Source organism: Myotis lucifugus, unplaced genomic scaffold, assembly GCF_000147115.1.
Source record: "Myotis lucifugus unplaced genomic scaffold, Myoluc2.0 scaffold_6, whole genome shotgun sequence".
NCBI classification, from domain to species: Eukaryota; Metazoa; Chordata; class Mammalia; order Chiroptera; family Vespertilionidae; genus Myotis; species Myotis lucifugus.
The window spans coordinates 4,340,245-4,355,067 of NW_005871054.1; positions in this window are offsets into that span (position 1 = coordinate 4,340,245).

Genomic DNA, 14,823 nt, shown 5'->3' on the forward strand with positions numbered 1-14,823 from the left:
ATAGGACTTGGTGGAGAAAATGTGAGGGAGGTAAGGGAAGAGTTAAGGAGACTCCTAAGTTTAGGAAAACTTTTTGTAGTACCATTTCCTATGACGACAATGACAAGGGGAGGAATAGGTTTGTGGGGGGTGGGAATTAAGTATGTAAATTCAGATATGCCCAATACAAGTCCAAGAAAATAAATCAATTGGGAAGCTGGATGTATGAGTCAAAGGAGAAACTTGAACTCCAGAATATTAATTTGGGAATAATCAGCAGAGAGATGGCATTTAAAGCTCTAGTACTGAATGATATCATCAAAATAGAGGGTTTAGAGAGGGAACAGGACTGCAAATAGAGGCTCAAGGCTTGTAAACATTTATATGTTGGATAGAAGACCAGTTATCAGTGGGAAATGAACAGGTCAGCCTAAGGTTCCTGTCAACCTAAAAATTCATTGAGCTCATGGTCTTGAACAATGTACATTGCCACTATTTTCTTGAAAAGATGAATCATTTTAGCTTCTTTATCCTAAAGAATGCAGAAAATTGGCATTTGCAGAGAAATGTATGTTTTCAGAACAAGTATAATATAAAGCTGGTATCCCCAGCAGAAAGCCTCCCAACCACCCCCCAGGACAGTCTGAGTAAAAAAATGATTGTGTAGTTAATGTCCACTGAGCACCCTGGAGAGAAGAAGAGCATGCTATAATTGCAAAGTATTATTTTTACCATTATTAATACATGAATCATTCATTAGGAAAAAAGAACTAGGAATCAGAAAGTTGGGAGATAATAGGCTGTATTTATAATGTTGTACAGAAGGAATTGCCCACATAAATCCCCTCCCACTAGGATGTGTAGTCAGATGCACACATGCTGAGTGTTTCTTGTCACAAAGACAAACCCTTAGCAATATCTCTGGAGAGTTGGGTATTTGTAGCCAGGTGAACCAATGTCTGCCCATACCTTTATTTCCCCCCTTCATCTTTCCCGGCTATGCAGGACTTTTGCATGAAAGGTCCTAGGTGGGAGTAACCTTCTTGAGTAGGATCTCTTAGAAAGATATCACCTTTCTCATAGGGGTGAATATTTTCAAATTAAGTATTTTAGATAGAAAAGGATAAAGGAATTTATGAAAGTTAGAAGGGATTTTAAGAATACCAAGCATAAGCATCAAAATCCTGGATTGTCTGCCAGGATACCTATCACCTAGAGCCTGAGTATTTTATCACGGAGCAAAGAAAACAGATAAACACGCAAATCTGAACATGTGCATTTAGATAAATCTTTGGAAGCACAAAACATCAAAAGACCCTGAACTTGATTCGCAGGCCTTTGTTGACTAAAGTATTTAGAATAAATAAAACCAAATTGAAGTAAACTTTTTTTATCCCTATATTTTATAAAGGGGGATAATTTGCTTCCTTCTGGGTTTCAAGGACCAAAGGCAAAAAATGGTGATTTTAAAGAAAAATCCACATTAAACATCTTCAAACAGGACATTAAACTTAAAGGGTATAAATTAACACAGAATTGGGCAACAAGGAAGACTATAAAAACAAGTTTAACTGTTTTCTTCATAAGTGAGAATTAAGAGACAAAAAGGCAACTGGTAGCAATGTGTGTATATCTGTGAGGAGAGAGAGAGAGAGAGAGAGAGAGAGAGAGAGAGAGAGAGAGAGAGAGATTGATTAAGTCCTGAATTTCTGATGGAACATTTGAATGATAGACTTTTCTTCATAACCAGTACTAGGAATTGGAAGTGGGTGATTTTATTCAAGTTTCACATAGCTCTACAACAGGATTCACAAAACTCTTGAATACATGTAATTCTATAATAGAATGATGTTAGCCAGTTCTTCCAGCCCTGATTACGAAGGTAAATTTATTGCTGTGTCCTCTGATCCATCTGGGTGTTCTTCATCTCTTCACCATACACTGCGTAGCAACTGGAAGGTCTACAAGATTGGTAATCAAGAGGAGTGGGTGGCTATTAAGCAATAATTCTTTCCCTTAGAATCAATTGATAAGCCACGTGTGAAATCAGTCTTATTTTTGACCAAAAATATTAGTCCCAGTTTAACTACCCATGTTCTTCACTAGATTTTTAGATAAATGATTCCTATACCCAGGAATCAAATTCATTCTAAAAAGAAAAAAAAATGTCACAGTTGATAATGTTTAAATCAATATACCCTGGATTCTGAAAGGTAAATCGAAAGGCATATTCTAAAATAGGGGCTTAAAGGGACAGCTATTATGGAATTAAGAATAAAATTTCTCTAAATTATAAATTTTAATAGGGATGATTTTATTGTTGATTTTTTTGTTATTCTGTTTTAATAAATTCAGCCCTCTTATTTTTATGACATGTGATCTGAACTTCCCCTAGACAAAACCACATTTAATCTAAGGCAGATTTACTCATTTTATGAAGAAACACTGAGTTATTTTTTATTGTGTCTATATGTTCCCAGCTAAATTTATTCTTGACTTATGTATTGATCAATTTGGTAGCAGATCCTTTAGTTCTGTCCAACATATTTTTTTCTTGGACATTAAGATTGCCTCTGGAATCTTAAGCTGGTCAAAAAGTGTTTCTAAACTGACTTTTTAACTCTTTGAACACAGATTAAAATATCGAAGACAGTGGTTCTGTTTGCACCTGCTGGTATGGCCTCAGAAGCTCTGTGTAATGACACTCTCTTCTTCCAAGATGAAGTAGGTCACACGTATTCCACCCTAAATCACACCACTGTCACTCATGTGATGAACATCACACAGAAAAAGTGACAGCTGGGGCTTGAAACATAATTTGGGTCAATCCTTACAGACTAGGAAAACATTTTGGTACCTGTAGCTTATGCACAATGCCAAATTGTTAAATGAATGAAAAAATAAACAAATAAATGCAAGTTGACTGGGTCCACAACTCTTGACTCTAGTGACCTCATTCATAGTACAGTGCATTCATTAACTGAAATGAGGCCCACAGATAACCCTTTCCCTGTGCAAGAAATCCAACTTTAAAGGATTATACTGAATATTTTAACAGAGGACAAAGTACAGCTGTTTGTTCTATAAGAAGTTACCCAACCTCCTTCTTTTTCTAGCCTCTCATCTCAAATTTTGTTGGGGGTAAAACTGGGAGGGGGGAGCCATTTTGGAGGTCCTTTCTTTTGTCTGTAGGTATTATATATTTTCTATTCTAGGGGAGTTTTGTGATCTATAAGTTCTTAATTGCTAAATATCTTCCAGATTTCCTAACTGACCATTTACTTGTCTAGGACCCCCCAGCGGGCTTCCTCAAACTGGTATAGATTTGTTTTTATATTTCTTCTGTCATTTGGATGGGATTTGAGGAAGGATGAGAAGACAGGCCTTTGTTCAGTCGGCCATCCTGATTCAGAGTTGATAACCTTTATCAGGGCAGGCACAGAGGGACAGAACTCATGCCCCAGATCCTTTAAAAAGCAATTTTGAGAGACATTGAGCACGTTGAGAAGACTAGCAACCTGACCTACATTCTTTTAGTTTATTGATTTGCAAAATCCTAGTCTTTCTTTACTTTCATGTTTTTTGTGCTTCAGTTCTTTATGAAGAAATATAATAGCAAATAGAGGAAAAGAGTTATTAATTGTATCGACCTTTATTCTTAATTCTACAAGCATCATAAACATGGAAAGAGAATGAGATAAATGCTTTGCATTCCAACTTGGGATTCCCATCAATTCCATTATTTTTTAATCAAGAGGAATATTCTTGAAAAATACATATCCTTCTCAGCAGGTGTATTTTGTTTGGTTGTGCTTCAATTAGAATTACATGTGCTTGGAGGGAGAAGATGTCTGTATGTTCAAGGAAGTATTTTTACCTATTAGTTCTACAGTGTACACAGCAAAAACTTACGCTTTCCTCTAACCAAGGATTTTTATGTATTGTTATATTATTAAAATGAGATGTAGTATGTCTTATTATAATAAAAATGGTTGTTTAATAAAAGTAAAACTAATCAACAAAATGGATATAATTTCTACTTTGAAAGATGAGACAAGATATTACTCATTTTAGTCTCAGTAATTGGTAGTGATGATGATGGTGATGTGTGTGTGTATGTGTGCACATGTGTGTATTTAGCTGCTAAGCATTTTCTCACTAAAATCCAAAGTGAAGATGCATGGAAGGGAAACTGAAGGGGCATTGGTTTGTAGGAATTAACAAGATCTACTGGAATAGAAAGAAGGAGAAGGAGAGAGAAGGATAAGTGGTATTAAAGGAGGAACTGTGAAATGGATTCTGTGTTTTGTTTTGTTTTGTTTGTTTTGTTTTTTTCTTTTTTTATGTGCTAAGGGCTGTGGACTAGGCATATTTCCTTGATACCCTTTCTCAGTACCCAGTGACCTTCTGTTGCATCTGCTCAGAAATCCCACTCACTATTGTGCTTCCTCGGAGACAACACTCCATGATCCTCTCTTCCTTCTTCTCTGTCCACATTAATCTGTTCAAATGGTTTTTGCTTTCTTCAAGTCATACCTGTAATTTCCTCCCCTCTCCATAGTATTTCCTCTGATTATTCTTTATGCCTCCCTTCTCTGATTTACCTCAACATTTAGGGAAGGGTAGTAGTGGCAAGAAGTAGTAGTATTATCTAACTTTGTATACTGTTTTAAAACTTATGTTGTGCTTTTACATTTTTAATCTCATGGAATTTGAGGGAGGTATTATAAGCCCATTTTTATGATAAGGACATAGAAAGTGAAAAGTTAAAAGGAATGTTCAAGGTCATTCAAGTATTTATTTAAGAACAGAGCTGTGAGAGGAAGGTTATAACACTCTAGGGTTCATAGAAAACTAAAATTCTAAAATTCATGCCAGGATGCCTTCAAGACTATATAGTGAAAAGTGCTTTGGACCTTGGTCCTTATCTAAGCTCTGAAACTTACCAGCTGTGTGACTTTGAACAAATCATTAGTCCACTTTGACCTTCGTTTTTCTGTCCCAGGTATTGCCAGTGCTTGTCATGAAAGAAAATGAGATGTAAGGACAAAGTTATCTGTTAAAAGTAGAGCTCTGTAAAAATATTATGCTGATAGGACTGTTGTGTTTTACAACTAAGTCACCAAATGCTCTAGGGCAGTTCTGCAATTCCTGGGCTTCCCAAATTATTTGTTATTATTTAAATTTGTGAAAAGAGAAAATGAAAATTAGAGATGGCCACAGAATCAATTGTTTGAAGATAACACCTAGACAGTGGGCAAAGTCCTGATGATCTCTTGCTGTTATCTATTATTGTGTGGCTTAAAGCAACACTTTATTGTTATCTCCTGGTTCTGGGGGCTGAGGGACCAGCTGAGGTTCTCACTTGGGGGACCTCCATATGGTTTCAGTCAGAGAGCAGCAGAGGCTGGCGTCATCTGAAGGCTTCCTCACTCAGCACCAGCATGCTGAGGTGACTGGAACAGCTTAGGACTGATTTGTCACTGCTCTCTCTAAATAACCTCTCCACACAGGGAGCTTGGATTTTCTTACAAATTGCAGTCTAAGGCAGTGACTTCTTACTTGGAGGCTGGCTTTCTCCAGAGTAAGAGTTCCAAAAAGCTGAGAAGCAAACTAAGAAGCTCTTATGATCTAGAGTTGGAGTCCCATGATGATATTTCTGCTGACTTTATTAGTCAGGTGCATCATCAATGGCAGCCCAGAGTCAAGGAGAGAGGAGGAGTGGGCTGTACTCCTCAATGGAAGAATGGCACGTATGACAGGGAGGGAAATAACTGAATGTTGTCCTCTGGGAGACAAGCTAACAGTAAGCTCTGTCTTCTGTCCTCTAATCTGTTGGCTGACCAATGTCTCAAAGCTTACCTGTCACATCTACACTAATAAAAGACAAACATGCAAATTGGTATCACTCTGCTACACCCACCAGCCAATCAGAATGAGTATGCAAATTAACCCAACAAAGATGGCAGTTAATTTGCATATGCAGGTGCAGAGCTAAGACTGAAGACTGAAGACGATTGAAGACTGAAGACGACTGGAGTGGAGAAGCCAAGCCTCACTGCTGTGGCCGCACTGAAGGCCTGGGTCCCGGGTGTGGGAGGAAAACCAGTGCCATCAGCCAGGGGATGGAAGGCCTATTGCACGAATCTTTGTGCAACGGGCCTCTAGTACTAATATATTCCAAACAACACCACATTCGTCACTATCTCTTGCCCATCTGTGACACACACACATACACACACACACACACACACAGTATCAGATTCATTGTCTGCTGTTGCATTTATATACCTCTCCACTCACCTGAATTTTTGTGTTTAGATTGAGTTTATCATTACTAAAGATAACAGTTTAGATTATATATATATATATATATATATATATATAATCAGAAATCTGTTCTTTGGCCATACTTGCCCCCATTTATGCTAACAGCCATAACAACCTATGCATGTTTCATCACAAGAAAATCCAGGAAAAAGAGTTTGGGCAGCAGAGTCCATATGACTGCATCTAGGAACTTAGCAAGTTGATGTGTGTGTGTGTGTGTGTGTGTGTGTGTGTGTGTGTGTATGAGAGAGAGAGAGAGAGAGAGAGAGAGAGAGATGTGTGTATGTACTAGGGTAGTGATATGCAAAGAGTAGTAGTAATATTTCTAATACAGAAAAATACATTTTAGGATCCTGAGATTATAATTCTCTCCTAGGTCAACATTAACTTCTACCTGACTTTAGATTGGCAGAAAAATTGCCTCATGGGCTTTACCTCAATAGGCTGCACTGAAATTATTTTAGATTTTTCCTAATTGCTCTAAGTATATTTTTTGTACATCTAATTTTTATAATGAAAGAAGTGGGATGCAGTTTTATTGTAAGTACTAATGGCAATAACGCTAAGAGTACAGGCTGCTTCTGTATTTCGTGTTGGCGAACGCGCAGTGACAGCTATGAAGCTGCCAGGCGTATCCAGCCAAGAAAATGTACATAAGAAAAGTATATGGAACAACTGTTAGAGAAGCCATAAGAATTCCCCATGTCGCATTAATATGGTGTTAAAATGATTTTAATTGTGCGCACACACCCACAGACCTCCAAGGGTTAACTGCACACAATGTAATGAATTCAATAATGATGAGTTAAAAAAGGTCTAATTAGCAAGTAACCACTTTATTATGAAAGAAAATGGTAATGAATTTAATAGCTCAAAATCATTAACAATATTTAGTTTGCTGATACTTGTTCTCTATTATCCTCATTAATATGAACATTTAATATGTTTTAAAATGGATTTGTAATACTTTCTGTGCCATGAGGTTACACTGACAGAAAGAGTGTAATTATTCTGCTAATTGTTATCACTGTATGTTTGTGCTCCGAATAGAAGTATATTTAGGTGTTAATACAAAAAAAAAGTAATTAAGGAAGGAAAGATTTAAAACCTAATTAAACAAAAACTTAAAAAAAATCTTAGTCTACTAAAAGAAAAGAAATTTGAATGCTTTGGGAAGTATTTTTTTCTATTGTTGTGAATTTCTTGAAGGAGGGGATAAAATAATCTAAAAGAAAACTGGGGTAGAGAGAAAAAAATAGAAGTTCAAGATTCACATTCTGCAAAGTAAAGTTAGATCTCTCTAGCATGCCCGAATGCAATGAAATGCAAACTGTGATGATGGCTGAAAATGTGTCTCACACACGGGGCAGTTAGTAGCTTTGCTCCCTCACTTGAACTTATCCTAAAACCCCCTCTGTCTTAGTTGTCCCCTAAGAATCCTCACTCTGGTTCATTTCCCACTGAGTCTTTTTTTTTCTGAGACTCAATTTAGTTTTTCTTCTTGGAGTACCCTTTAGTCACCAGAGCCTCTAAAAGTAAAAAAAAATTCAGTCACAAATCTTCATAGATGGAAAATATCACAGCATAAAGAAGACACTTATTGTTTGAACATCATATAGCATTGTCAAAGGCGAAGAGAAAGATGGAAAAAGCAAGCAAACAAATGAATAGTTTCTTCCCAACAAAGAGTCTGAAATTCTTTGTTAAGAGATCAGCCCAATATACCACTCCAGAGTTGGTGGTCGTATGACCTTCCTATTTTGTCCGGCGTAAAAACAGAAGTTTGATAGACTGTTCTGAGAATGGGTTGAGTATGAGCTACAACATAATTTCCATAGTTTGAATTTTCCCTTTAATAATTCAGTATGAGTTAAGAATCTCTTCTAAGAAGATAGTAAAGACAAACAATGAAGATCTGCTTTGAAAATGATAAGTAAGTCCCAATACCCTTTGTCTGGATCAATCATTCTTTCTACTTTACTATCCTGTTCCCTGCCCTCACCATATACACAGACTGATCTTGCTGCCACCTCTCCTCCAGCATCCTCTGTTTTGGGTGTCAGACCAATATTCCCAAATCAAAGTTTGCTATCAACACTCTGCATGAAACAGACAAAGTTAGAGATTTGCAAGGACCTTTCTGCACTCTACATGCAAAGTACAAAGAGAGAATTTAGAATCACAAAATCAATCCATTAATATATAGCTCTATTTTGAAAGCATTCTCTTAACTTAAATGTGTCAAACACAATATTAGAAACAGAGGGGCTCCAGTCCATATTGGCTCCATTATTCTTCCTTCTAATCCCCCTATTCATATTGTACTATATTTTGTACACTTCTCAGGTAAATTGTTAGCTCTTGTTCTTGCTTTCAAGGAACATAGTTGTCCAACATGGATAATTTAGCCATTAAAAAAAGCAAATTGTAATCTATAATTGAATTCATCAGTTACCCTACAGGCAAGCTCTGCTCCTGAATGCTGCCATACAGACATCTATACAAAATATAAAAAGCCAAGCATACTGAAAATTTGGTAGTAGATGTTAAAATGGATTATTTTCTATGTCCTAGGATTAAAAATGTCCAGGTTATCTGACTGCCTTAAGGAATAAATCTCTATAAACAGTTTTTAATCGTCCAGGCCAAGAAATAATGATATCCAGCCCAGTTTGCATCAATGTAGATAAACATAATAGACAGTATATGACTAAAGTGACAAAAAATATCATGCAAGTGATAATGGTGTTGTCACACTATGGATTGACAGATAAAGTTTTCCATAATGACATGAACAATAGAGACACTTTGCCAGTATAGTCTTCCACTTTTCTTTAATTCTTATACATAATTGTGTATATTACATATTATGTAAATATTTGCTTTGATTCTAAAAAGGTAGAACTATGTCTGCTATTTCATAATCTGATTTCTTACATTAAAGTAGGTCTTAGACATAGTTTAATAAAAAGAATTATATCATTATTTTTACTGATTGTGTAATATTATATCAAGCCTGTATGACTGTGACAAATTTTTTATTACTAGATATTAGGTTTTTCCTTTGTCCTCATCTGGGAGGAGGATTCATTTTTGTATATTGCCTGATTTGTTCCTCAATATAAAATTCCTCAAGTAAAATATATCCAAAGATGTACCCAATTTAAAATGCTAAAACATATTGTCAAATGGTCCTCCAAAAATATTAAGTCAGTATATACTAGTACTAACAACAACCATTTTGAATAAGAGTGACTGTTTCTTCATATCTTTGTTGACATTGGACAAAGTTTATCTTCTTTTTTCCCCAAACTAAAAATCTAATTTATCATTATGGGTATTATTATTCTCTGGATTTACACTTTTGCTGGTATAACCATTTTGTTTAGCTCATTTCCCCTCAAGTCTTGTTTTTTAAAAGAATAAATAATTTTAAAACTAATTTTCTTTCTCCCTAACTGGTTTGGCTCAGTGGATAGAGTGTTGGTCCATGGACTGAAAGGTCTCAGGTTCAATTCCAGTCAAGGGCATGTACCTTAGTTGTGGGCACATCCCCAGTAGGAGGTGTGCAGGAAGCAGCTGATAGTGTTTCTCTCTCATCGATGTTTCTAACTCTATCCCTCTCTCTTCCTCTCTGTAAAAAGTCAATAAAATAAAATATATTTTAAAAAACCTAATTTTCTTTCTAAGTACCACTTTCTTGGATATCACAGGTTTTTTACGATAGTAAAACTATTATCTTTAATTTAAATATTTTGTTTATTCTTGTTATGATAATTTTTTGTTATTTAGGGAAGTGTCTTGACATTCTCAAATAGTTTCCAAACATGTGCTGCTCTTTATTCTTTTAACATTATGATTCTAAGTTTTTGGAATTGCCAAATACATTATTCTTTATAGTACATATTTTTTGAAATATCTTGAGGGTTTTTTATGCATTACAAACTTTTAGTATTTTTTTGCTAAGTTATCTTCTGTCTCAAAGGATGTTAATTACTAGGTAGTTCTCTTTTTTTTACGTTTTCAATATCTAGATTGTCTTTGTTTTCTCTAACTTTGCGGGAGGGGTATTTTGTTTATTTCTTCTGATCTCTTGTATTCATGCTTAAAGCTTTCATCAAACATTTATGATTGATCTTTAATTACCCATTCATTTTAACAAAGGAATCATAAAAAGTTGATAGAAAACCATGGTTTTCATTCTAGATGAAAAAGTGACAAACCTGTAATTGCATTCAGGGAGCACAAAATGTTAATGTATCTTTACTCACAAGACACTCAACTTTTCTCACATAAGAATCTTTCAAGCAGGAGAAGGGGGCTAAGGGTGTCTCATTATTCTTAATAATTGTATACTTTATATAGCTTATCCAGTATTTTATATTTGGAAGAGTTATTCCACTTTATATCTGTCTATCATATTTCTTACAATTTTTACTACTTATTTTAACTTGTATTTCTTGGATCATTAGGGCAACTGAACACTATTTCATGTTTCTGTCAAATTATTGGATGAATTATTATTCCTGTACATAATTTTCTCTTGTCATTTTGATCTTTTTCTTTGACATGTAAGAACAGTTTATGTCTTAAGATTATTAACCTTGTGTATATATTGATACTTTCTTTCAATTTAATTTTCATTCATAACTATGGTTATGGTATATTTTGAAGTAAATAGATGTTATATTTTTATTTTTTCAAACCTATTAGTGTGATTGTTTGTAGTTTATGACCTTGCATCATGTTAACAAGGGTCTTATTCATATCAGATATATGAAAATGCCTTTCTATATGTTCTTCTATCAATTTTATTCTTTTATTTTTTGGTATATATATTTTCTTTTTTTCTTTGTTGAGAGTTATCTAATATTATTTTTTTTCTTTCCCAACATTAGTAATTGTGTCAACCAAATTAATTAAATAACCCATCCTTTTCCCCCCCAGTGATTTGAAAAGCTACTTTTATTTTGCCCTAAATTGACATGGACTTTATTGTCCTCTTACTCTGTTCATGGTCTAGTATCACAGTTTTAGTTATTGTAGTTTTATAATACATTTTATATTATTTCTCTTTTTCAACATAGTTTTGCTTCTTTTCTATTTTTCTGCCAGATGAATTTTAAAAAAATAATTACTAACTCAGGTTTGATTTGAAATGTACTGTATTTAAAGGCAAATTAGATAATTGATGTTTTAACAGTACTTGTAATATAACATAGTCTTTTAAGCTTTTTATATCATCATGCCCTTATTATTAGCTTTTTGGTATATTAAATAATTTATTGAAGAAAGAAGATTGTTGGGATTACAGAATGTCTGATTTATTAGATTCATAAAATTAGCTGATATTATGGGAATAAAAGATGCCAAATATCAAACCCAACTTAAAAGGCTAATTTTTCACAAATTGTAGATGTTAGGCACATGTATAAACCTCATAAATCCTTAAATGGGTATGCTCCTCTTCAGGTAGCAACATAATTCACCACCTCCATTTGCTTATGCCTCTTCTCATCACCATAACAACCCACAACTCATAATGAGCAGCAGAGAGCATTACAGGAGCGATGGGAGCCAGCAACATGTGCCCCTTATTTGCAGTTGCTTTTCCTCAGGGGAGGACTCTTGATTTTTGGCTTACACTTAAGAATTCTTGGTACATTCTAATGTGCAGATCCATCTAGTTAGAACTTGAAAGTTTTCATTTGGATCATAAGCTGAGTCAAAGCTGTGTATCATAAACACAGACTTCTAGGTATAATAATTCCCCTAATTGACTGTCAATTAATAAAATACCAAGTCTACAAAGATGTTTCTTTTTTCTCTTTTTTTAATGGACTCTTTTCTAGAGCAGTTTTAGGTTCACAGCAAAATTGTAAGGAAGGTACAGATATTTCTCACATACCCACACACATGCATGGCCTCTCCTGTTACCAACATCTCCCACCACAGTGGTACATTTGTTGTAATTGATCATCCAAAGTCCACAGTATGCCCTAACCGGTTTGGCTCAGTGGATAGAGCGTTGGCCTGCGGACTGAAAGGTCCCAGGTTCGATTCCGGTCAAGGGCATGTACCTTGGTTGTGGGCACATCCCCAGTAGGAGGTGTGTAGGAGACAGCTGATCGATGTTTCTCTCTCATTGATGTTTCTAACTCTCTATCCCTCTCACTTCCTCTCTGTAAAAAAATCAATAAAATATATTTTTTAAAAAAACCAAAGTCCATAGTTGACATTAAGCTTCAGTCTTGGTGTTGTACATCCTTTGGGTCTTGACAAATGGATAAAGACATGAATCCACCCTTAAAAATATCATATAGAGTAGTTTCACTATCCTAAAAATCCGTTGTGCTTTGTTCAGATAGACCTTTTGTGATAAATATTGAGCCGATTTTCAGTTCCAACTCTGATATACTTCAATCACATAACAAGAAAGTGAAATGTTTTGAACTGTAAAAGGGAATATCAGTTATCAATTAGTAGCCTCTTAACTATAACAATGAGCAAAAGATACTACCAAGGAGCAAAGGTAGAGAGGAATTCTGGGCAAATATAAAAGAAGAGATGTCTGCTGTAAGAATCAGGCTTTGAGCTGAATTCCATTTACACTCCCCTCACTTCCTTCTGTGAATCTACCTTTTTAAGCTTCTGCAGACTCTCTCCAGAATACCGCCAGGTACACTAGCTATAGAATCCTACTCAGGATTTCCTAAAATGAATATAAAACTGATCAGACCTCTTCTGCTGTCTACTGACAAGCATAACCACAGCTTGTCCCAGGCTATGTACGCATAGCTTAGGATTCTGGCTTGCCAAGTTATTTTATTTCTGAGATTTTATTGCAATTCCCTTTTCACCAAATTCTTTTTAAGGAAAGTATTTAGATGGAGTTTTTGTTGTTGTTGTTCTTTGCTTTCTTTCTTTTTCAACAGAGCTGTTGCATAACACAATTGGTTTTGCATCCTTTATAGGAAAGCAGGCCACCTTCCTTCATAAAGGGTGAGGGCACTGGTGTGCCTTCCAATCACTTGATTCTATTGTTCTAAGCAGTCCTTTCAGTGTTTTTGGCAGGCTCGGGGTTTCTGTGCAACCATGGCCTTATTTTATTATTGTTTGGAGGGGAGTGCAGTGTGATTATCCATTCTTCCTTCAGGCAGAGCAAGCCATCTGGAATGTTTATTAAGCCCGCCGGCTGATCAGGAGGCTAGAACTCTGGTGATATACATGAGCACGGATTGTTCTACATCATCACAGCTTTGTTCCTCTGATGATGTAGCACGCAGAGAGGGCCCCGCTAATGGATTTAGAGCACTTCACAGTAGAGGTGCCATGGGCTGAATGGCGGAAGAGATATTTTTGGTCTCTGGGTAATTGACTGAAAGGTGGTAGAAAAATGTTTAATGTAAAGCAAGAAGGCTTCAAAACTTTTAAATGTTTAATTTGGGGTGGTAGAGGGCAGGTGATCAGCAAGAGGTTTAAGGAGCGGCCTTTGAAGCCCAAATCTTTTCGATGAGTTCATGCCCTCCTAAGCCTGTCTGTCGCTCTGCGTAAAAAGATCAGTCGAGCTTGTCCAGAAATAAAATGCTACTATTCTAATTTTAAAATGTAGGCATTTCCCAGCCTACACTAAGCAGTACTTATAATTCTTTCCTTTTATTAGTGTCACGGCGAAGAAAGAGAAACATTCTTCCTTTGCTATAAATTTTGGTCTGTAATTGTTGAACATATTTTTTGCAGGAAGGCAAACTTTGTCTTTTCATGCTTTTGCTGTTTGTAAAATGAGTGTTTGTGGAGCTGGGAAGAATAATTTATAATGAGGGTTTGGGTTTCTTTTCAATTTAATTTGGATTTTACACTGAGTCAACTTTTCAGTCAATTATAGAACTATGATTAGTTACCAGTCACTTAAATAAGCACCTTTTAAAAATAGACCTATAAAAATGATACAGAGACTAATCATGAATGTGAGCAAATCTTATGCAGGGCCACCCGAACCATAATAAGAGGAAAGAAAAGATGGCTGAGCAAATAAAACCTGTGTTTGGCTAAATCACAAGATATGTTAGTTACCCAACTTACAGAATAATTCTGCCCTGGGCCACCTTATGTCAGTGCACAGGATGTGCTATCAATAGAGCCCTTTAGTAAATCCTTGATGACAGAAATGAGTAATTTACCTTTATATGGAGATGAATATATCAGGTTGAGAAACTGTGTGTAAAGAATCTTGTCTGATTTTATAGTTTGTGTCTATTAATCTAGATATAGGTAGATATATATTTAAAGTTTGACATATCTACAGAGATATCTATATATATATCTATATATATGTATCTATATATACACATACACTTAGATAAATATATGTATATATGCATATTTATAGCCCTATATTTTTCTTCACAGTCAATTTAGAGATATCTGATCCACTTTACCAGAAGTCAGGGCCATACTGATATTATTGAAGGAGCTAATCCTACAGACACATATATCTCTATATCAGTTGTCTAT